The following is a 24,229-nucleotide window of genomic DNA, read 5'->3' as shown; positions in this document are numbered from 1 at the left end:
GAATTTCCTCTTTTTCGCAACAATAAAAGGGGGGTGGTGAAATTAGCCACTCTGAAGCCGTTTTTGGCTACAATCAAAATTTCGTTCATGAAAAATCTCATCATTGTAAATTGCTAGATCCTGAATAAACAGGTGCTGAACATTCTGACATGTCAAAATGCTCTCTTACTTAACCTTAGCAACAGACTTAGTTAAAAAAAACACCACCAGGGTTGAACATTTTTCTCTCTTGCTGCAATGTCAAAGCAACTTCCTGCAATGCTGGCTTGTTTTGTGTTGTTCTGGCATAGAGATCAGTATAGTTCATCCTCCTTGGCTCTTATTTTTTGGTGCAGTGAGTCTCAGATGAAAAGAATATGGTGAAAGAAATATGAAACAACTAAATATAAATGAGAGACTTCAATCTCAAGAGGAGAGAATAAGTACTGGGAAAGGTGATAAGAAGTCAACATGCTGTTACTTTGAGATCTCACTTGTTTTATACTTCTGAGTCATAAAGTTCTCTGAATATTTAACTATTTATTATTGAACAAGGAGAAAAACTTTTTCTTCTTCTCCAAAAACAATACACCTTGAAGGAATGCTTTGAGAATTTAAAGAAGCATGGAGTTTTGAAGGAAGGCAAACACAATCACTGCCCAATAACAAATACATACTTTGCCATACAGGGGTGCAAAAAGCATAGGAAAGAAAGGCAAACTGCCTCAGGACCCGATAAGGCTGAGAGTGACCAATATATATTGATAGTATGTAGGGATGCAGGAGGAGACTGTGTTTGGCCCCAACACAGTCCCACTTTACCACGCTGAAGTGGTAAACCCAAGTATAGTGAGAGCTTAGTTTAAAATGAGAGTGTTCCCAAAATAGGACCCTTTACAGCCCTCTTCTACAAGTATCTGGAAGTGAACTGTAATTCCATATATCCATATAATTATCCATTTTTCCTACACACCTCTCGATCTATACTACAAATGTATAATGCTGGGTATATTAAATGTATTACAAGCGGCATGTAATTTTTTAACCTGAAAATATTAGGTCCGCATTACAAAGCTAAGCTGTTGCAATAGATGATTACCATTGCAAAAGCTGCTGGCTGACATGCCACACAGGCTTACAAGGGCAGAGCAAGAGCTCTGCCATCACAAGAACTCGCAACACAGCACACAGTGGTGGGAGTGATTTTTGCTTCTCTCCCCTCTCTACAAAACTCCTTTTAGTTTCAAGGAATATGTCTATGAGGGCTGTACAGTGGGGAGAGGAACAAAATCACTTCTCCTTCCACATGTGCTGAGTTATGGAGTAAGCTTCATGTGCAGTTAGTTTCCTGGCTGTTTGCAAGGATGGCACTCTTGCTCTGCCCCCACAATCCTCTGTGACATATCAGCTGTCATTTTTGGTGCAGTCATGGCTTAACGTGTTCCTGATTTAAAAAAAAGAATGCTTGTTTTGATGTTTCCCCTTTTGTGAAAAGAGGAATTAAAATATGCAATATAGGAGGGGAGGAAAGATGGTGGTAGAGATAAACTCAGAGAATGTAGCACAGAAGCAGAAATGTGGAATAAAAGATACTGCCACAAGCCACATCACTGCCCACTTCAGACTCCTATGACTAAGGCAAGACAACAGCGGTATGCCAATGTGTGCATACAAGGACTGAACTGTAATTCAACCTGAAGCAATTGGAACAAATAAGTACTTGAAAGGAAAAGGGAGAACAATGTAGAAATCATAGGAATGCAAAGGATTAGTCAGAATGTCACTGGCTGACATCCTGACTAAAGTTCACAGTAGTACTATTCAGAAGTTACTCTAAAGAACTACGAAATTTCAATAGAACTTCCTCTAGTAAATTCAGTCAGGAAGTCAGTCACTGCATTCTCCAGGATAACTGATGGATCAAATAGTATCAGCTGGAACAAAGCATAGAAGCCCCCTTAAATCTGAATTTAATGTAAATAAGCAAAACCTGCATTTATAATATGTTCAGACTGAATCCATGACCATCTATCAAACACATGATTCAATATATAAAGAACACGCCTCCCCCCCAAGAAAAGTAGCTGCCTTTTGAGATCAAACACTGTCCATATGATACTGTAGATCATTTACTATATTCATTATTGTGGGCTTAATACTAGGTGTCAGGAATTGCGAAATCACCACAGGCATTGGAATTCAAACCCTGGTTCCAGAAGATCTTGTTTACCACCAAAATAACCCACTGAGCTCACCTAGATGGGCATGCAGTCCTATTTTATTCCCTCCATCACACTCTGCAAGTTCTCGATTCCCAAATTACTCATCACACACTTCATGTAAAGGACTCCAAACATTTACTGTAAGGACAAGTTGTTGACATACTCTTGACTCTACCTATCATGATTGACGCACTGTACCTTTGCTTGGGATGGCTGACATAAAGCTTACTCAAATAACCTAATACACAGAAATATTCAACACAAGCACACCAAAAAGGTTATCTTATACTGAGAACCAAGCTTCCAACATTTATTCCCCACCTCCCCATAATTTGGGATAGCGGCAGCTACAAAATCTGTCCCTAAAATGGGAATTTCATGATTTTTGCTTGTAGTTCTGTATACAAAGATGTCTGGATGGCAGCCAAGTTGATTAAGACAAGCTGATTCAGAAGCCGAAATCTCTTCTCTGCCGATTGCTCTTTGATACAACAAGCCAGAATTACTTTTCCAAATATAACTCCATAAATCCCAGTTCCTAATGAAGTCAGAGGAGACAAATAAAAGCACTGGAATTATATTTGGCTCTAGCATTTTCCCTAGGATATTCTTTTGGGAATGGTTGCCAACCCACAAAGTTCTAAATAAATATTAGATAAGCTGCTCAAATGTTTGTTATAGCAAAAGGAAGCTGGCATGGGAATAACACAAGAAACATCTGTGAAGTCTAAGAAATACCAATCAAGAAAAAAGAAAATTCAAAAGATCTATTTGGATCATAGGCATGGAGTTTTAACTAAACAACAGCCAGAGCAACAAATGCATGAGATGGTCAGAAAATCTGATCAGTGCTTGAAGATCATCTGTCAATAATTCCCAAATGATCTGTACACAACAAAGAAAGATAACATGCATTATAATCTCCTTATTCTTTGTCAGCATTACATATTCCCTCTTCCAAGAATTGCTCATAAAACCTAAGCACTTTTATTCAAAACTCTTTGTTTAAAGATTGCATTTGCAATCCTGACATTCCTTATTTTGGAATAGTCCTATGGCTCCAGTGAAGCCCTGTTCATAATTCCACTAAAGTACCCTTGCTAACTGAGCAAAGAGACATCTTTTAAAGTGGCGATTCTCTCTTTAGCAGGGGGAGAGCAACTGGCCCTATCCAACCTCAGCATAGCATCCCTCCAGTTACTGTTGCTGGTATCTGCCTTATGTTTCTTTTTAGATTGTGAGCCCTTTGGGGACAGGGGACCGTCTGATTTATGTATTATTTATTTTTCTATGTAAACCACTTTGAGAACTTTTGTTGAAGAGAGATATAAATATTTCTTGTAGTAGTAGTGGAAGCAGCAGCAGCAGTAGTAGCAGCATACAATATATGCTAGTTAGATCATGTTACTAAGTTGCTTGTCCACACATTAAAAAGAGCCGACTTCTGAAATACTTTGTCATTATCTGGAGATGTTTATTATGCACCAAAGGTGACCAGGAAAGTGGCTATTTACAAGCCTGTTTTAGGCAGAATCTGACCTTCTGTGTTTAGAAACTTCTATGCTTATATTTATGTATTTGTCTTAAGGTTAAATCTATTTTTAGAATGTGACTTACAAATATTTTTTTTATTTATTAGATTTCTATACCGCCCTTCCAAAAATGGCTCATTCCAGAAATGTTATTTTACACACAAGACCTCTATAGCTATCTTACAGATTCATTGCAAAAGATATCGAGGTGCTATACACGACACGTGTGAAGCGCCTGAGTGGGTTCTATGGGGAGAGAGGGCTTAGGAGAGACTTAGGAGGGACTTAGAGAGACTTAGGAGGGCTTAGGGGAGAGGGCTCTTCCCGCAGCCGAGCAGCCACTCGCAGCTGGGTGGCTGGATCGGCCACCCACACGACTGCCAGCTCCATCACGGAGCCGGCAGGGGCTGCATGGATCGAAGTTCCAGGATGCCCTGCACAAGTACACGGGGCATCCTGGAGAGACCTCCGAGCCCGGAGCCTCCTGGCTGGGGGTCTACTCATGTGGTGCCATATGCCGTGGTGACACACGAGGAACGAAATGCGGTTAACGGAGTGCTCGCTCAGTTAACCTGGTTTAAGGGGAGGGGGATTTAGTCGGGCTAGCCGCCTTGGGAGCACCGGGCTTACCTGTGAGCCCGGTGGTTCCCACAACCACTGGAAAGCGGGCTAAGCTCCCTTAGCTCGCTTTCTAGTGATTGTGGGAATAGCTTCATCAGCTATATTCTGATCCTGGAACCATGTGAGGAAGCTTAATCATATCCTACAGACAATGAATTGCCAATAGGCCCATCACTTTAGAGCCCACTCCCACCACAGACTGGGCTGGTTCAGATAACTACTAACTGTGGTTTATTGGGTTGTGATGGTGACCCAAAGTCTACTGAGCCTGTCGCCTCCTCCCCATTGCTTACCTCCTTAGCTTCTGTGCAATGTTTCAGTCCTGGTTATTTAAACCATGTCTCTGGTTAGGGTTAGGGTCACATGAATGGGGAGAAGAGTGGGTCTTATGGTAGTAAGCAGGAATTCTCCCCTTTGCTAAGCATAGGGACATAGGAAGCGGCCATATTCTGAGTCAGACCATTGGTCTATCTAGCTCAGTGTTGTCTTCACAGACTGGCAGCGGCTTCTCCAAGGTTGCAGCCAGGAATCTCTCTCAGCCCTATCTTGGAGATGCCAGGAAGGGAACTTGGAACCTTCTGCTCTGCCCAGAGCGGCTCCATCCCCTAAGGGGAATATCTTACAGTGCTCACACATCAAGTCTCCCATTCATATGCAACCAGGGTAGACCCTGCTTAGCTAAGGGGACAAGTCATGCTTGCTACCACAAGGCCAGCAGTGTCCACCTGGCTTTGCATTGGAAGGGAGACTGCATGTTAGTGGTGTAAGATATTCGCTTTGCCATAGGATGTGGAGCCAGAGCTAGTGCAAGAACATCTGAGGTCCAGATGTCACTTCCTGGCATCTTCAGGTAGGGTTGGTGAAGATTCCTGCCTTTTAACCTGCCAGTTGAGAGCTGCTGCCAGTCAGTGTAGATGGACCAAAGGTTTGACTTGGTATTGAGCTAGATGGACCAATGGTTTGACTTGCTATAAGGCAGCTTCCTATGTTCCTATAACAACTCAAGAAACTCAAGAAGTTTGCTCATTGTCTAAAATAGCCTATTATTCTCTATCAGTGCTTTTAAGAATTGCAAAAACTGTCACTATCTATCAGTGGTTAAAGAAATAACCAAAGCTTTGGATAATTCAAATGCATCCTGAATTAGCATAAGATTGCTGCTTGATATTTGCTAATTTTGATGCTATTGTCACTGAAGGACATATAATGTTTTATAGCTGCTTCACAGGCATTGCAATTTAAAGACAGAGTAATGGCTGGTTCAGATAATGCATCCGAAAGCCTGTCCTAATTGTGTGGTGGAGAAGAAGTGGGCACGTACATCTCCTCCCACCAACTTTTGAATAGTATTACATTAGGCGGCAGTGGGATGGTGTAGCACATCATTTTTCAAGCAGTGTTTTATCAGCATATTGAGAGATAAAACACCCTCCATACTATTAGGTGGTAAGAGGATGAAATACTGGATGTGGGGAGATGGGTATACCCACACTTTTCTTCCACATGATTAGGATGGACCAGCTGACATATAACCCAACTCGAAAAGAGGTCAAAATAATCTTTCTTTTCAGAGGATTCCAATGGAATGTTCCACTGTGCATTTTTCTGCAGAAAGTGCAAGATATCTTAAATCTTAGAATTCTCCCAAATTTAGCATCAAAACAAAGCTTCCACTAAAATAATCCTACCAAGTTCACAACATATATTTATGTAGATATCATTAGATATCCCTTATCTTAATTTTGTTCATGTAGGAAAGCGATAGAGACATATCTATGTGTCAATGTGTATGTGTGCCAGTATGTATGGGCTGTCCAGGATCATGCCCACTGGCTTTGACCTCTGTATGAACAATCGTGAATGCTGCCATTCAGATCTTTCACTGAATGTACAGAAGTCAATGTTGTATCTTTGGGGATAATACTTTTTCTGGTATGGCCCCAGAGGGAACTCAAACCATGGTTCCTAGCACTGCAGTCATGCTTTGGTGCCTTACCTCCTCCTGCACCATCAGCAGTCTGTTTCAAGTGCAAGTCTAGAGAACTGAGCTTTGGCCTTCAAGGAAGCCATCAAGGCTGCAGTACCATCTTGACTGATCTGCCAATCAGCTGACCCCAAGCATATCTTGACATACTAGGCCTCGCCTTATAGGTAGCTCCTCAATCAGAACAACTTGTCTTTACTGTAAGGACACTGCTTAAGTCCTCTTCTCTTTTCCTGACTGCTGCTTTGGATCTGGACAGCTTTCACCATGAACCTGTCTGTAGTCCCAATCAACCTGGTTTGAAGCTCCAGAGCTTGAATTGTGCCTGACTAACCATGCCAGCTTCTGGAAGCCCCTCTGATCCTTATTTTCTTCCCCAGAATTTGATCATGCCTTTTGGGGACCACAAACCTCAGTTGGGTAGACAGCAAGTTCCCCCAAGACTCAGAGGCCAACTGTCTGAATTCCTTCCTGTCCATGCACATCCACAGTTATGTGAACACAGTTTGAAGAACCTACCTGAATCAGTTTTAAGATAAAAATTCAGCCATGGAATATAAGACACAATAAGTAAAAGTCTTTTTTACTTATGAGAGAGAGAGTAGCTGTATCAGGGACAATATCAAGTAACCTGACTTGGAGACATTAGATCCACCCTTAGACATTCTATTTATTATTATTTCTTGTTTACACAGTCAGACAGGTGTTATTGACTGGTTTGTTTATTATTAATAATAATAATAATAATAATAATTACATTTATATCCCGCTCTTCCTCCAAGGAGCCCAGAGCGGTGTACTACATACTTGAGTTTCTCTTCACAACAACCCTGTGAAGTAGGTTAGGCTGAGAAAGAAGTGACTGGCCCAGAGTCACCCAGCTAGTTTTATGGCTGAATGGGGATTTGAACTCGGGTCTCCCCGGTCCTAGTCCAGCACTCTAACCACCACACCACGCTGGCTTTAATAATTCTGACATTCTTTTAAATAATTCTGACATTCTTTTTAATAATTTTGAGCCTCTTCCTTATGAAAGAAAGAACTTGCAAGTCAGGAAGCAAGGGAGTTAGCATAAATTCAAATCAAACTCCTATAAAAATAGGCCCACAGGGAACATGGAGAATAGCAGGGAACTAGTGTAAACATGACTACATCTGCCAGCCGTCACAAAAACACTTCCATGGCTCCAGAAACAAATTCCAAATGGTAAGATGTAGTGTGGGTCCAAGGATATTGCTCTTGCTGATCTACATGGACATGTGGATCTCATCTCTATGGCTGGAGAGCATGAAAGCACACACAATGTTATCCAGAACATCTCTATATCTTTCAAATGCAGCTAAAATTCTCAGTATTCTAGCCAGCCAGATAAATACTTAATTAACATTTGGAATAAACAAGGGAGCCAGCTGAGGGAACTTACTCATCAAAATATCTAGATAATGGAGCAGGGGGAAAGAAACTCATCTAATTTGTTTTTAAGTACAATTGGAAACCAATGATGCTAAGTACTTAAAATGCATGTTCTAGACATACAATCATGCATGGTTCATCCTTTTATAGATAATTGATTCAATGTTGCCTCAGTAATTATGGTGAATAATTAGCCAGTGATTTGACATTCAGCATCGTAGGTTCAAGCATTTTCATGAACTGCTGTTTCTGGTCTTATCAATGGAAGAGCATAATGCTATGATATGCTGCTTTTCACACATCAGAAATAGAAACACAGTTTTAGTTATACATTTTCATTTCAATTTGAAGCCATATAATTTAACTAGAAAAAATATTTCCAGTATAGAGAACTTAGCATTGTGAACAAAGAGCATTTACATAGTGTAATAATGTTTCAACTGCCCCTCTTTGTAAAGGGCTTCAGAGTTCAGATCCCTCCTCCTCTGGGTCTTGCAATTAGCCATGTTTACAGTTTACCTCACAAATTGTAGGCAGTATGACCTATTCATATGACAACCTGCTAATATCTAAAGATATTATATGATGAGGATAATATATGTTTCCAAGGGCATTTTTTTTTCTTTTATCATCATAAAAACTGGATAGTAGTAGTAGTAGTAGTTAGGGATGTGCACAAAACTAGTTTGCCCAGTTCGGTTCAAATTCGAACCGGGTTTGAACCAGGAGGGGGTGGTTCGGTTTTGGTTTTGCTCGAACCCCTCCTGGTTTGGTTCAAATTTGAATTGGGTTAAACTGGTTCAAACCTCCAAAAGTGGGTGGGGTGGTAGCTGGCACCCATGGGTACCTGCCACCCCAATCCCAAAGCAATTGGACACTCGTACGATTTTTTTATGAATTTTTGAAAATTATTTTTATTTTTTCTCATAGTGTATAATGGGACTTGAACCAGCCCATTATTACCTATTGTGGAGCACCTATGGGTGGCAACAACCACCCAAACTCCAAAGCAATCGGACACCCCTATGATTTTTTAAATGAATATTTAAATATTTTCAATTATTTTCTCATAGGGCATAATGGGACCCGAACCAGCCCATATCCCCTATTGTGGAGCACCTAGGGGCACAAAAGTGGGGTGGGTAGTAGGCACCTAGTTGGCACCCTCACTCTGGGCCACCCCAGCATCCCCCAAGTGCAGTTATGGGGCTGCTGAAACTTCTGAAACATTCTTCCCTATGGAGAAAAACCTTAAAGCTACTTGTGGGATGCTTGGGTGGCCCAGAGTGAGTGATGGTCTAGTGCACAGAGGGTGCTAACCCATGGGGTACTGGGTTTTGTTGTTTCTGAGGTGTTCTGTGTGTAGATTCTTTGGTAGCATATAAGATTTTCAATGACAAACCATTAATCCACTCTCATTGCTAACCTTAAAGACACATACACGTCAAAAATCACTTTAAAACCAGCCCTTTGCCCAATTCCTTTCAAATAATTCTGATAGCTTCCTTTCCCCCCTTGGGCACTACCACCCACCACACTCTGCTCTAGGCCACCCCTTTGCCTCCGACGTGAAGCTATACATTTTCTGACACCTCCATTCTTCTTTATGGAGAAAAACCTTAAAGACACGTAAACTTCAAAAATCACTTAAAAACCAGCCCTTTGCCCAATTCCTTCCAAATAATTCTGATAGCTTCCTGCCCCCCTTGGGCACTACCACCCACCACCCACCACTCTAGGACACCCTTTCCCCCCCCGATGTGAAGCTATCTATTTGCTGCAATCCTCATTATTCTCTATGAAGAATTCAAAAATACTTATTCACCAGTAATCAGAGAAGTGTCTGATTGCCTTGGTGTTTTGTGAGTGGTAGGCACCCCTGGTAGGCACCCCTGGGTGCCTACCACCCACTCCACATTTGTGCCCCTAGGTGCTCCAAAATAGGGGATAATGGTCTGGTTTGGGACCCGTTACACTCTACGATGAAAAGAATTAAAAATATTTCAAATATTCATTAAAAATCGTAGGAGTGTCCGATTTCTTTGGGGTTTGAGTGGTTGTTGGCACACATGGGTGCTCCACAATAGGGAATAATGGGCTAGTTCAAGTCCCATTATACCCTATGAGAGAAAAATAAAAATAAATTTCAAAAATTCATAAAAAATCGTACGAGTGTCTGATTACTTTGGGGTTTGGGTGGTAGGTATCCATGGGTACCAGCTATCACCACACCCTCTTTTGGAGGTTCAAACCAGTTTGAACCAGTTTTAATCGAACCACCCCCAGTTTGGTTCGAATTCGAACCTGCAGCTCGAACCTGATGGCTGGTTTGGTTCAAGTTCGAACCATCGAACCACCCTGGTTCGAATTCGAACCAGTTCAAGATTGAACCGGTTCGCACATCACTAATAGTAGTAGTAGATAACAGTACAGTTTACTGTTACTGTTTACTGTAATAATAAAACAGTACAATAGCCTGCTAAGGTGGCTGGTACCATCTGGGAGGACAAATGCTCACTGTGATTTTTGACAAGGTCTATATCCGTAGAGATCAAAAATAGTTGATAGTAGTGTAATGCTTTTAGCATTCTGTGTGCTGTAAAGCTTTTATTGTCCGGACTAGGATGTGCACGGATCAATTTTTTTATTTGATTTGTACGCAAACTAAATCACCCCCAATTTGTTTTGGGTCCAAATATCCCTCATCAAATCACCCCAGATTCTATTTGTACCCAAATTTTATGAATCTGAATCGATTCGGGGCAAAAAAAGTGGGGTGGGTGGTAGTGCCCAATGGGTGGAAGCTACCACCCAGATTTCAAAGAAATTGGGCAAAGGGGTGATTTTTTTGGTTTGTGGAAGTTCACACATCTTTAAACTTTTCCCCATAGGGAATAATGGGGATTTCAGCAGCTTCATAACTCCAAATGGGGGGCACCAGGGTGGCCCAGAGTGGGTTGTGGTGGGTGGTAGTGCCCAATGGGTGGAAGGAAGCTACCACTCAGATTTCAAAGAAATTGGGCAAAGGGGTGATTTTTAACATTTTTTGAAGTTGGTGTATCTTTGTGGCAGAGTTGGGCAGAAAAGGGGTTCTGAGGGCAGAAGAGTGGGTCAGGTGGTAGTGCCCCAATGGGTGCCTGTTACCACCCAGATTTCAAAGGAATTGGTGAAAGGGCTGATTTTTCAATTTTTTTTTGAAGTTGGCATGTCTTTAAGCTTCCCCCCCACAGGGAATAATGGGGATTTCAGCAGCCCCATAATTCCACTTGGGGGGCACCAGGGTGGCCCAGAGCAAGGTTGTGGTGTTGTGCACATAGGGTGCCAACCAACCCCCAAACTACAAGCCCATAGGCTACTTGGTTTTGTTGTTTTAAATGTTAGAGGTGTTCTGAGAGTAGATTCTTTGTTGGATAATGACAATGGATTCTTTTAAAGTTCATTCATCATTTTGCACCAAAGAAGATTATGAATGAGCAAAGATGCACCAAAGATGAATGAACATCTTTGTTCATTCATAATCTTCTTTATGATTATGAAGATTATGAATAATCATTGTTACCCTAACCCTGACCCTAACCCTTTCCTCTGTGAAAAAATGACTGCCATTTTACCATAATCATTTGCAAGAATGACTGCAATTTCACCATAATCATTTAGGATAAAGAACTGGTGACCACACACAGAAAGTGTAAATGCAATAATGTGATCACTTATTTCCCATCTCTGGAGAGGAGTGAGTAGACACTGCCAAAAATCACTATGAACATTTGTCCTCTGAAATGATATTGTGGTTGACTAACATTTGTGGGTCTGGTTCATGGACTACATTAAAAAGTTCATGTGGTCTACAGGTGAAACTCGGAAAATTAGAATATCGTGCAAAAGTCCATTAATTTCAGTAATGCAAATTAAAAGGTGAAACTGATATATGAGACAGACGCATTACATGCAAAGCGAGATAAGTCAAGCCTTAATTTGTTATAATTGTGATGATCATGGCGTACAGCTCATGAAAACCCCAAATCCACAATCTCAGAAAATTAGAATATTACATGGAACCAAGAAGACAAGGATTGAAGAATAGAACATTATCGGACCTCTGAAAAGTATAAGCATGCATATGTATTCAGTACTTGGTTTGGGCCCCTTTTGCAGCAATTACTGCCTCAATGCGGCGTGGCATGGATGCTATCAGCCTGTGGCACTGATGAGGTATTATGGATGACCAGGATGCTTCATTAGCGGCCTTCAGCAATTCTGCATTGTTTGGTCTCATGTCTCTCATCCTTCTCTTGGCAATGCCCCATAGATTCTCTATGGGGTCAGGTCAGGCGAGTTTGCTGGCCAATCAAGCACAGTACACTGTATACTTTTCAGAGGTCTGATATTGTTCTATTCTTCAATCCTTGTCTTCTTGGTTCCATGTAACATTCTAATTTTCTGAGATTGTGGATTTGGGGTTTTCATGAGCTGTACGCCATGATCATCACAATTATAACAAATTAAGGCTTGACTTATCTCGGTTTGCATGTAATGCGTCTGTCTCATATATCAGTTTCACCTTTTAATTTGCATTACTGAAATGAATGGACTTTTGCACGATATTCTACTTTTCCGAGTTTCACCTGTAGTTTGCCCAGTTAGCAACACCTGCTAAAATGAGCAAAGAGCCACCTTTTTAACGTGGTGATTCACTTTATTTAGCAGGGGGAGAGTCTTTAAGGTTTTTCCTAAATTATAATAGAATGGAGCTTTCAGCAGCCCCATAAGTGCACTGGGGGGGAGGGTGCTGGGGTGGCCCAGAGCGAGTGGTGGTGTAGTGCACATAGGGTGCCAACCACCCCCATGGGTTTCTAACCCATGGCGTACAGGGTTCTGTTGTTTCTGAGGTATTCTGAGTGTGGATTCTATGATAGCAAATGAGATGTTCAATGACACACCATGAATCCACTCTAATTTGCTATCATAGAATCTAAACCTTAAAGACATGAACTTCAACAATTAACCACAAATCAGCCCTTGCCCAAATCCTTTGAAAAAATTCAGGTAGCTTCCTTGCCCCTATCCGGCACTACCACCAACCCCACACCGCTCTAGGCCACCCCTTTCCCCACGACGTGAAGTGATACACCCCCCATTCTACCTAATGGGGGGAAACCTTAAAAACACGTAAACTTCAGAAATTCACCAAAAATCAGCCCTCTGCCCAATCACTCTGCAATTGGGGTGGTAGCCTCCACCCATTAGGCACTACCACCCCAACCCACTCTTCTGGCCCAGATCCCACTTTCTGCCCCTGATCTGCCCCAAAGACACTAAAACTTCAAAAAAATCACCAAAAATCAGCCCTTTGCCCAATCCCACTGAAATTTGGGTGGTAGCCTCCACCCATTGGGCACTACCACCCCACCCCACTCTTTTGGCCCCAGGACCTTTTCAATTAAAGTGACAGGAAAGCAATTTCTGCATTGAAATCAATGGAGGCAAAAAGGCGGGAAATTCAAAGAGACGTCAAACTGAAAACGGAGGGGGAAGAAGAAGACAAGGCTGGCACTTTTCTGGGGCACAAAAAGGAGACCCGAAACACCCGAAAAATTCGGACCCAAAACAGGGGTGATTCGTTTTGGTTCCGATATTTTTCGGGAATCGTCGGGGGTGATTCGGTTTGGCTCCGAATCACCCAAAATTGGTTATTTCGGGCACAGATCGTTCTGTGCCCAAAACGTTTTGCACATCCCTAAGAGCAACTAGCCCTCTCCACCCCCAGCACAGTACCTCCTGTGACTGTTGCTGGTGTCTATCTTATATTTCTTTTTAGATTGTGAGTCTTTCTGGGACAGGGATCCATCTTATTTATTCATTCATTCATTCATTCATTTTCTCTATGTAAACCACTCGGAAACCTTTTTGTTGAAAAGTGGTATATAAATATTTGTTGTTGTGGTCTAAGTCTAGTCTTCAAAACAAATTAGCAAACTGTTGAATTCAGTGAATCATGGCTAGCAGCGGACCTGATTTTTTTTTTTTAATCAGAAAGAAAAATATTCAGAACAAAGAATTTCCCTTTTTTAGTTTCTTCTTTAATGGGAACATATTGGCATCTGACCCCTTTTTCTCACCAAAAGATTAACTGCTGTTGTAACCGTAAGTTAGCAGATGTATTGTATAACTTTAGTAGATGTGAATGTTCTGCTTTAAAAGGATGTTAATCTGGGAGCCTGAAATCAGAATTTTGACATTGTCATAAACAGAACCAGGTTTTTACCAAGTAAGCTGCCTAGATTGCAGGAAGCTGATGGTTCGAATCCCCGCTGATGTGTTTCCCAGAATATGGGAGACTCCTATATCGGGCAGCAGCGATATAGGAAGGTGCTGAAAGGCATAATTTCATACTGTGCAAGAGATGGCAATGTAAACCCCTCTGCATTCTACCAAGAAAACCACATGGCTCTATGGTAGACAGGAATATAGGAAGCTGCCATATACCGAGTCAGACCATTGGTCAATCTAGCTCAGTATTGTCTACACACAGACTGGCAGTGGCTTCTCCAAGGTTGCAGGCAGGAATGTCTCTCAGCCCTATCTTGGATAATCCAGGGAGGGAATTTGAAACCCCCTGCTCTTCCCAGAGCAGTTCCATCCCCTGAGGGGAATACCTTACAGTACCCACACTTCTAGTCTCTCATTCATATGCAACCAGGGTGGGCCCTGCTTAGCTAAGGGGACAAGTCATACTTGCTACCACAAGACCAGTTCTCCGCCCAGGAATCGACACCTCTCCTTTTCCTTTCCTTCCAATTCCTAACAAAGCTAAATAGGAAATCTACAGCTGGAGGTTATAATGAAATTGCAGTGAAGAGCTTGTAAGAAAACATGGTTGAGAAAATAATGTATGTACAGTATATGGAACTCAGCTGAAATTCTTATAGCAAGTTTATAAACTCATATGTATATAAACATATATCTATACGTCATAAACTCATATTTATGCATTATATATTTGTTTATACAAGTATTAACACATATAATGTGTATTTTAACATACATAATGTGTACATTATTTACATATTCATATATATAAATATTTAGGAAAATGTCTATACACACAAAATTAAGCAGAGAGAGTTCAGAACTAACACATTTTATAAATACTACAGAAGGCAAAATATCTTGGATGCAACACTTCTTTATCAACAGGCATCAGCTATGCCTGCTCGTTTGGCATATGCCTCCAGAGTCAGGCTTCAGTGGTGTAGACATTACATTAATTGTCAAATCCAATCTTATCAGTAGATCACAGGACTGAGGTTGAACCAATCATCTTTTCCACAAATGCCAGATTATGTTGGCATCAAAGTCCCATAATTTAATTTTTCTGACCCATATATCCTAGTGAGTGAGCACGAAAACTGAGACTGTACATATTGTAGCATTCAGTATCTTGTCTCAATTTTGGAAATAAAAAAGAAAAACAGCTCCATGTACAAACACTAAATTAGATGAACTATGAAAATCAGAATGCAATTATCTTCAGTTTCAAGACATAACATACCTGAAGCCTAATGCATCATCGATGACGATACATAATATCATAGATGAGATACAGATATGATATATTTCAAATGTAACAAATTTGTCTCAAGTAACATATCAACTGGCATACCGTAATTATAATTGTGTAGATTTCTTCCCCAGCACAGCAATTGTGTAACACATATTAAGGCAGTTCATATGACCAGCCACAGCATGTTAGGAGCAGGAAAACCCAGATAGCGAGGCTCATGTGGACCCACGGGACCCACTCCTATCCTGCTGCTCCAGAGTAGAGCCACCCTGTTCTCCTATCATTCATTTAACCAAGGTAAGAGGGACTAAGCCCCATCTTAATACCCCTGATTATGTGTGTGATCAGGGCTGTTTGCACCAGCTCCTGGCAGCCTGGATAGCTCTGCACCATAGAGTGCTGTCTACAGAGTGGCCAGGAAGCAAGGAGCTGCTGCATTGACATGGGAAGCCTCTCCACTGCCCATGCAATGCATTGTGGGATACTGGAAGACTTCCTCTTCCAGATCCCCATTGCAGTCAGCTCCACCATGCTGATTGTGTAGGCGCATAGCCCAGTGGAATGTGGTGGAGCCCTTACTCGTGTGGGGGAAGGTAGGTATACCCCTGCCTTCCACCCAGCCCTTCCTAGCCACTCGGGATTTTGGTTGTGTGAATGACCTTATTGTTTTGCTACTTAAGTCAAAAAGTGTTATAATGCAGACTAAACAGTATGATGGGTAACATTCAAGTCCACTCATATGCAATGAAACAACTCAAGTATAATGACTGGATGTCACCCAATAGCAAATAAAGCACAGTAGAACTTTTTAGAGCCCTATTCTCAAACAGGAGGCAATGACTACATGTAATCAAATTTGGCAAAATTAGAGTAAAATAACAACGAAGATGTCCAGAGCATTCTCAACCTTTATTGTGAATTTCTGTACAAAAAGCTGAGGAGCATAATGACAATTACATAACAATTCCCAATAGGATATACAAACATTAAAGATCTTTGAAGTGGTCTACCAAATGCAATAATTGCTTTTAATGATGGTACTGCCTTTAATAATTCATGACAAACTAATACATGATCTTTGCCAGTCACATAACTTCCTATATGGACTTTATTAATTTCTACACAACTGGGCCCTACAGGGAACATTTCAGTGCATGATTGAGCCTGAAGAGGCTATTAAACTCTATTAAATACATGGCTATTCCAATAATATTGCCCAAATATGTATTAATAACTTGGCTGTCTATTAGATATTTGTACTACTAGCATCCATTCCTGTCATGATTTAAGACACATTGTAGTGATTCAGTACTGTACAATTATTCCAAAGAACTAATTCAATTTTAATAAATTTTAATTTGTGTGTTTTAATTTACTTTCAAATGGGGCCTACACATTTATAATCCAATGCATGTGCGCAGCCGATTTTCAGATTTTTATCTGAAAAACAGTACATGAATTACCTACATGTAATAGGACTACATGTGCCCAATTGCATGTGTGCAGGCCTTATTTGAATGTTATAAAGGCAAAGGTAAAGTGTGTCGTCAAGTCTATTTCGACTCCTGCTGCCCACAGAGCCCTGTGGTTTTCTTTGGTAGAATACAGGAGGGGTTTACCATTGCCTCCTCCCACACAGTATGAGATGATGCCTTTCAGCATCTTCCTATATCTCTGCTGCCCAATATACAGTAGGTGTTGCCCATAGTCTAGGGGACATACCAGCGGGGATTCGAACCAGCAACCTTCTGCTTGTTAGTCAAGCATTTCCCCACTGTGTCACTTAAGGTGGTCCCTTGAATGTTATGCTCCCATGTAAATGGCAGGTGGTATTAGGGGTGGGTCATATGGGCTGGTGTGGGAAAGTAAGACACAGAGGCTTTTCTTGCGACCAAAGATTCCTGGGTAGGAGGGGGTTAATCCAGGAATCTGTGGGCATCTGGGGCACTGGGAGCCCTTCTGACCCAGCAGTTCTGGGTAGCCCAGCTCCACTACTCAGGTTAAAAGTGAGGTAGGACACAAAGAGAGCCATCCTATCTTTTTATTTGTGTCGTCTGCGGCACTGGCATGTTTTAAACTGTTCCTGGGCTGCTTTACCAAAGAGTTATGTGGAAGGTGGGGCAGGGTTGACAACATTCCATTCCACTAATAAGGGACTGAAGTCTGGATGTGTGTGTGCCTTGGGTGGCATCTTGGAGGTGGGGCCATCTCAGGGTATTCAGGAGCTTGAGCAATGTATTTATAAAAACAAACAAACAAATAAACAAACAAACAGTCAGACAGACAGACAGCAGAAGCTCCTTGGATTCATATACCTTCTTGATAATTTACAAAACACTTGAACATAGTGCATTTGTAAGGGGGGGGGAGAAATACAAGCACCCATGGTTTCACACAGCTTATTCACACAAACCATCCCACAAATTGTCTGTCCATTGGGATCCACTCAGTGCCTCAGAGTGCTGTGGAGCGGGTTTAAAAGACCCTCCTCCGGACCAGTCTTTGCTCTCACTCAGCTTCTCTATGGGAAGACCTGAGTGCCCAGAACTGCACCTTGACCTCCTTCATCATCAGCACAGCCTCCTTTAAATATGTTTGAGCAGCTAACTTAAGGAAACAGTTAGCAGAAGCCACTTGTTTCCAGCTTCTTGTCTACACAAACCATCCCACTGAAACATAGAGCATTTCTAAGGAAACAGTTAACAAAAGCCCCATGAATCCACAGAGTTCTTTGAACACACACCCAGATAAATTAAGATAAAACAACAAGAACCAGAGCTGTCCTGGACCAAATCCAAATCAAGAGAGATCGCTGGCAAAAAGCAAGAATTACATCATGCCCAATGGATCCACACACTTTTTGATCCTTCACCACAAATCCCACAAGTGTGGGAGACAAAAGAGACAAAGGGGATGGGGCAGGCTTGAAAAGAGAGAGAGAGAAAGAGAAAGAGGGAAGGAAAGAAAGAAAGAAAGAAAGAAAGAAAGAAAGAAAGAAAGAAAGAAAGAAAGAAAGAAAGAAAGAAAGAAGGAAAGGGGATGTGACATGTTTGATATGAATGAGAGAGAGAGAGAGAGAGATATGGAATGGGGCAGTCTTGAAAAGAGGGGAGAAAGGGGATGGGGCAAGCTTGGTGGGGAAGAGAGAGTTAAAGAGAGATCCCAATGGCTTGAGACCGGGTTACCCAAGAGAGTGTCTTGTCCCATACGTCCCAGCCTGGACCTTAAGATCTTCTTCAGAGGCGCTCCTTCGAGTTCCCCTGCCAAATGAGATGAGGTGGGTGGGTACTAGGGAGAGGGCCTTTTTGGTGGCTGCACCTCGTTTATGGAATAGCTTCCCCAGTGAGGTTCACCTGGGTTCATCACTTTGTTATTTAGATGCCAGGTAAAGACCTTTTTGTTCACTCAGATCTTTTAAATTTTGATTTTTAAAACTTATTTTAAAAGAGTTTTTAAATTGCTTTATATGGTATTTTGTAGTCTCTCCCCGCAACCCCACGCGCCTTTTTGGTCTATGATGATTTTATGTGTTATGTGTTTTTATTTTATGTTTTAATGCTGTGTTATGAGCTGCCCAGAGAATAATCTGTTATGCGGAGGCAAACAGATACAGTTAATTATTAATTATTAATAATTATTATAATTTAATAATTAAATTATTATTTAATAATTATAATAAAATAGAGGGGATGGGGCAGTCCTGACGAGAGAAAGAGAAAAAGGAGATGGGGCAGGCTTGACAAGAGAAAGAGAGAAAGGGAAAGGGGGTGGGGCAGGCTTGACAAAAGAGAGAATCCCCTGACAACTTAAACAGCACATCAAGGAGGAAGCAAGGCAGACACAGGCATCAGCAGCTGTGGTGGTAATGCCCATGGGAGACACAACGCTGGCTCCTCTGCCAGCCTGCTGCTGCGCCACATGGGGGAGCTCTTCCTCAGCTGGCAGGCAAAGAAAGCCCCGCCAAAGAGCTGATTGTCAGTGGGGGAGGAGCAGTCACCTGGCTTTCTGGCTTGTGGGAGATCTCTGCATCAGCTCCAAGAATGCTGAGGAGCTCCACCTTGGCAGGCACAGGGAGGTTTGAAGTTGGCGCCCGCGCCAAATATGGGAGCAAAGGTCATCTCAAATGGGACCGCCACTTTCCCCAGAGAAAAGAGGATGTCCCGGGCAATCTGGGACAGTTGGCAACCTTAAAGTGGGGCCAGGGAGAGGAGAGCTGCTGCAGTACTGAGGGCTGCCTCTCTGCTGCTTTCATGATGACTTGTGGTATCCTGGAGGTCCCAGCTTGGGTTTTTCTTCCCTCATGGAGTGCTTAGCAGACCAATCACGTGGGGGTTAGGTAAGTTAACCCAACCGGTGGCTTGGGTTGTCTGACCGGCAGAGAGAGTGAGCATTCCTCCCTTCCAGCCCACCACCATATGATCACGAGAACAAACTCATGCTCTTGCTATGGGTCCTGCTCCCTACCAATCATAATTTAAGACACAAGGGGTAATCATTCAAAGTATCATCTGATCTGGCTCAGTGTCGTTACAAGATACTACTGTAGCTATCTACTGCATAATTACTATGACTACTATGAATATTTATATTCCACTCTTTAACCAAAGTTCACAAAGCGGTTTTCATAGAAAAATAAATAATACATAAATTACAATTTGCTTTATCTAATTTAAGCCGATTGCTGTTCTGCAAGCTATATTAGCAGTTAGTTAAAGTCAAGAATGGTTGTAGATACAACTGAATTAAAACAATATGTGGGATCAACTTTAGCTGGAAAATCAGAACCAAAACATTTGCGCTCAGAGGGTCAGTTCCCAAAAAAAATGAAAAACAAAAAACACAATGGCCCACATGTTGCACAGCATAACAGGGGCAGCATCAACCAGAGGTGTAACTACGGAAAACGGCGCCCGGGGCAAGCACTGAAATTGCGCCCCCCGCTGCCCCCCCAGCATACATCTGACTGACACACATGTTTCAGAAAACTTTTATTTTAAAAAATTAAAAAATTACAAAAATTACCAAAAATTTCAAAATGCGATAAATAACCAAAAATGCGATAAATAACCAAAAATGTGAACTCTCCCTCCAAGTAGCCCAGAGTGGTGCACTACATACTTAGGTTTTTCCTCACAAGCAACAACCCTGTGGAGTTGGCTTGTATCTCAAACAACAGAATTATGATGCAATGATTGATGATACACACCACATTATACTTTGGTTTTTCCTCACAAGCAAGAGACAATCTCCAAAGGTCCTGGCATATAACCCCCTCCCCCATTTTTCTTGCCAAACTTTGTGTTTTTAGCAGGATACCACAGGCACTTGTTAAAGCTAACACTGCAGGTTTTTCTGAGATGGAGCTGTTATAGGAGCACTTCAGCATAAACTGAGATCACAAGGCAAGCTTTCACAGTGCAAAAACGAGCATGCCAGCAAGCAAAACTCATGGTAAAACTCTCTTGAAACACCTTGTAACAATGCACAGGCAGCTATGTTACACTGCTTGAGTCAACTCACACTGCTGTACTACCCAGGCTGTGGGAACTGACTCTCAGTTCCATCTACATGCATGCATTTAAGATTGAGTGCCAAAGAATCTTTATGATTGTTTTTCTTTCTTTTGGGGCGGAGAGAGGAGTGTATAATGCAAACATTAACACCTGTTAGGCACCTGAGACCATAGTTGGGCAGCTAAATAAAAGCCTGATTCTTTAATTTTTTTTTCCACATGTGGCTTCTGTAGTTTTTGCAACTCATTCTCACCCTGACACTTGGTCTGCTGCTTCCACCCGCCAGCCGCCGAATCCTTTCTTCCGTGCCGGGTGTCCTTGTGTGTCCTCGTTGTCCTGCCTGCGCCTGCTGCAGTGCAGCCCCAGCCCCAGCAACGACGCTTTCCTCCACGATGGCGACCGCACCACCACGTGCAGGCGAACAGAGGAGGACGGACGCACCGCACGCATGCGCAGCGCGACTCAGCACGCCGGCCAAGTCACATGTGCGTGCGTCACTGACTAGAGACCCTCTGGCTGGCAAGCCACTAGAGGGCCTCTTTCTGGCTGTTCCAGACTAAGCGAGCGACGGAGCGAGCGAGCCTCAGCCAAGGGCAGGCACAGTGAGCAGCATGAAAGGCGCCTGCCGCGGTGCCTGCCGCCAAGCCAGGCCACTGACTGGCCGCAAGCAAAGCAATGGGGGGGGCGTGGGCGGGCAGGCGCAGTGAGCAGCATTAAAGGCACCCGCCGCGGCGCCTGCCACCGCCAAGCCAGGCCACTGACTGGCCACCAGCAAAGCAATGGGGGGGGCGCGGGCGGCGCGGAAGGGACCGCTCATGGGGGAGGGGGCACCGACGCACTCCCTTGACTGCTGCAGCGCTGCTGCACTGAGCAGGAGAAATGTGTATTAAAAAAATGTGTTGTTTTTTTTTTAAATGGTCATGGCGGCGCACCCCCACGTGACCCAAAAAGATGGCGCCCGGGGCACGTGCCCCCCTGCCCCCCTATAGTTACGCCTCTGGCATCAACCCATCCACATTGCTGCAGGCTCCTAATGAAGCACTGGTGGTGTGCAAATACTTCAAGCAATGCTCCCACACTCCAGAAGCACTAGTTAGATTGGAAACATGCCACGGACAGTCAAGCAATGTGTTTCCAATCTAACTAGTGCTTCTGGAGTGCAATGTGCTACTAGAGGGTATTTGCCCTCTAGCACAAATGTGCAGCACCACTGGTGCTTGGTAGGAGCCTGCAACAGTGCAGTACTTGTATCATTGACTTTTATTTCTGGAAAAGAGCCCATTAACCTACCATTCATGACAATGAGCAATCAGCTTAACAAGGAATGGTAATCCAGCAGCCATATAAGTATGCTTTGAAATGACAAACTCTATAAGAGGTGCAAGTTTTAAGAGGATGGAGAAAGCATGTTTGCTTATGTAAAAACAAGTTTATTTTTCATACCAAGGAGTGCACCTCCCATCCGTGTTCCCTGTAACAGGGATTCCCAGATGTTGACTACAACTCCGATAAACCCTAGCCAAAGGCTATTGCAGCTGGGGATGCTGGGAACTGTAGTTAGGGTTACCAACATAATGTTGACCCCAAACGGGACAAAAGGTGGGGGGGGAGTCACGGGGGCAGGGCTATCTCGGGTAGGGCGGGGTTCCCACACTGACTGAAGAGATGGAGGAGGTGAAGGAAAGAATGGAAGTGGCGGGAGGCAACAAGACAGGTGCTCACGCGTAGCACTTGGTCATGTTTTTTGTTCGCCTTGTGGTCAGTGGCAGCCTAGAAAGGGAGAAAGGGCTCCCTCTGCTTGCTTCTCCTGCTGCTAGACCTGGCGAGGGCAGCTGGGAAGGCTCCTACGCTATTGAGCCTCCGTGAAAAGCACAGGGGCTCTCTTTTCCATACGTGCCTGCCTCCATCCATGACCCACCTCCTCCCCACTTGCCTTTTCCTTTTCTCACATGCCTCCACTTTCCAATTCCTCCCTCCTTAGCAAAGCAGTTTTAGTACGTTATTTAAGAGACGGGGGGGGGGAGAGAGAGAGAGAGAGTGGAAACAATCCTGATGGATATATAACATGGCACCAGGGGCATAACTATAACAGGGCAAGGGGACAGTTGTCTGGGGGTCCACTGCCTTGGAGGGCCCCCCCAGAGGCAAGTCACGTGACTGACTCCCCCAGCCGTGCACCCGCCCAGGCTTCCTTCAGTTGTTTTCATCCTCCGAAATTGATGTGAGTGTTAAGACCTGGAGCTACCAGAACAGCATGTCTTTCTCTAGTACCATTAAATGACTTGCAAGGTCTCATGAGCTGAGCTTCAATGGGGGGGGGGGATGCCCATTTTAAAATCTTGTCTCTGGGCCCACTCCAACCTTGCTGTGCCCCTGCATGGAACGCGTGCTGCTCCCTTTCCTCCCTGCTTGCCTTTTCCTTTTCCCACACACGCCTCCCCTTTCCAATCCCCTCACCAACCGATCAGCCCCACCCCACCCCCTCCATGCCCTGTTTAGGTTGCCATGATTGTAGTGATAAGTGCTCTCCTTCCGTGTGCAATGGAGAAGCCGGCTAGCGCTAAAGCTGTACTTAGGAGTCAGGAGGAGCCACATGCAGGCTTCCATGCAAGCCACGCCCACGTGCCAAACATCTGATTGTCAGGTGGAGAGGAGCAGCTCAGCAGCAGTAGCAGCCTGTGAGCAAGCAGGGAAGAGCCATTAGGAAGTGGCACTCGCGCTGGCTGCCACAGCTGCCAAAATACGGGAGAAAGAGTGTCCCGGACGGGACAAGCCCTTTCCCCCCCAAATGCGGGATGTCCTGCCCATTCTGGGTCTGTTGGCAAGCCTAGCTGTAGTCAACATCTGGGAATCCCTTTTACAGGTAACACTGCCTCCCATAGTACTTCAGTCTGAGCAATAAGAACACATCCTTATTTTTTCCTTTTTCCATTTCCCCCCTTTCCTCCTCTTTCTTATCCTTAAAGGAACAGTACCAATATTTAAATATAACACACAGTATTATATATTATATGATGATGATGCAGAATATATTAGATTTTGTATGTTGCTTTTCAACAATAAAGATTTCAAAGTGGTTTACAAACCATGAGAAGATTGTTCCCTTTCCCAAAAGTACTAAAAAGAAAGGAAAACCAGCTGACCTTCAGACTAACAAAATGCTGGGGCTATGGGGGTGGGATGGTTTTCATTATTCTCCCCTTCCCTCTGAAACTCATGGTGACTTCCAAAAATAGGTCCCCGAGGGCTGTGAAGCTCTCAGGGACATATGTTTCAGAAGTAACATTTCAGCTTCAGAGGGAAGAGGAGATTGACTAAAATCTCTTCCCCCATAGCACCATGGCAGAGTCGTTGCACTTTATTAGTCTGGATGTCATCTAGCCACTAGAAGGGATGCTATG

The 24,229-nt window shown here is 43.2% G+C and overlaps 1 protein-coding gene across 13 annotated transcripts in view; it reads right to left on the bottom strand.

Moving 5' to 3' along the window:
- Positions 1-24,229, bottom strand: part of ZNF385D (zinc finger protein 385D) — a 641,404-nt gene that overhangs the window by 144,750 nt on the left and 472,425 nt on the right. The gene's annotated exons all lie outside the window — the stretch shown is intronic.

The sequence above is a fragment of the Hemicordylus capensis genome, chromosome 6, assembly GCF_027244095.1.
Source record: "Hemicordylus capensis ecotype Gifberg chromosome 6, rHemCap1.1.pri, whole genome shotgun sequence".
In the NCBI taxonomy this organism is placed as follows: Eukaryota; Metazoa; Chordata; class Lepidosauria; order Squamata; family Cordylidae; genus Hemicordylus; species Hemicordylus capensis.
The sequence above is the reverse complement of the archived record's forward strand: the minus strand, read 5'-3'. Positions and strand labels throughout refer to the sequence as shown.